General features: G+C 30.8%; 1 protein-coding gene across 2 annotated transcripts in view; it reads left to right on the top strand.

The window, feature by feature from the left end:
• Positions 1 to 227, top strand: part of LOC119593847 (transcription factor GAGA-like) — a 38,728-nt gene that overhangs the window by 31,500 nt on the left and 7,001 nt on the right. The window lies entirely within an intron of this gene.

The following is a 227-nucleotide window of genomic DNA, read 5'->3' as shown; positions in this document are numbered from 1 at the left end:
ACGAGTTTAGGTTTGTATTTTAATTAGAAAAAGGAGAGAGTGAGTAGAAGGTGTAGAAATTATGTAGCCCTTACACTTTATATATATATTAAAAGATAGTAATAACTAACCATATATTCATATTTTTCTAACTATACAGACATACCCATACATGCCCCCCAATCTACACACATACAATTTCACATATGCACAATTAAACATAAAGCTACTGACATAGGCAGGCAAAT

This window comes from Penaeus monodon, chromosome 32 (genome assembly GCF_015228065.2).
Source record: "Penaeus monodon isolate SGIC_2016 chromosome 32, NSTDA_Pmon_1, whole genome shotgun sequence".
NCBI lineage: Eukaryota > Metazoa > Arthropoda > Malacostraca > Decapoda > Penaeidae > Penaeus > Penaeus monodon.
This window is presented reverse-complemented; position numbering and strand designations above follow the sequence as displayed.